Source organism: Mandrillus leucophaeus, unplaced genomic scaffold (assembly GCF_000951045.1).
Source record: "Mandrillus leucophaeus isolate KB7577 unplaced genomic scaffold, Mleu.le_1.0 Scaffold2, whole genome shotgun sequence".
Lineage (NCBI taxonomy): Eukaryota > Metazoa > Chordata > Mammalia > Primates > Cercopithecidae > Mandrillus > Mandrillus leucophaeus.
Genome location: NW_012102031.1, coordinates 12,529,270 through 12,529,488, shown reverse-complemented (window position 1 = coordinate 12,529,488; position 219 = coordinate 12,529,270).

Below are 219 nucleotides of genomic sequence, written 5' to 3'. Positions count from 1 at the left end.
TTTTAGGTACCTTTAGAGTGAGTGCTGACCATTGTCACTCAAGGTAGGAGAGGGCATGGCTGTGGAATTTCCTCCTTCAAGAGGCACTTGTGAGCCAGGCACCGTGGCTCACGCCTATAATCCCAGCACTTTGGGAGGCCTGGGCAGGCAGACCACGTGAGGCCAGGAGTTGGAGAACAGCCTGACCAACACGGTGAAACCCCATCTCTACAAAAAATA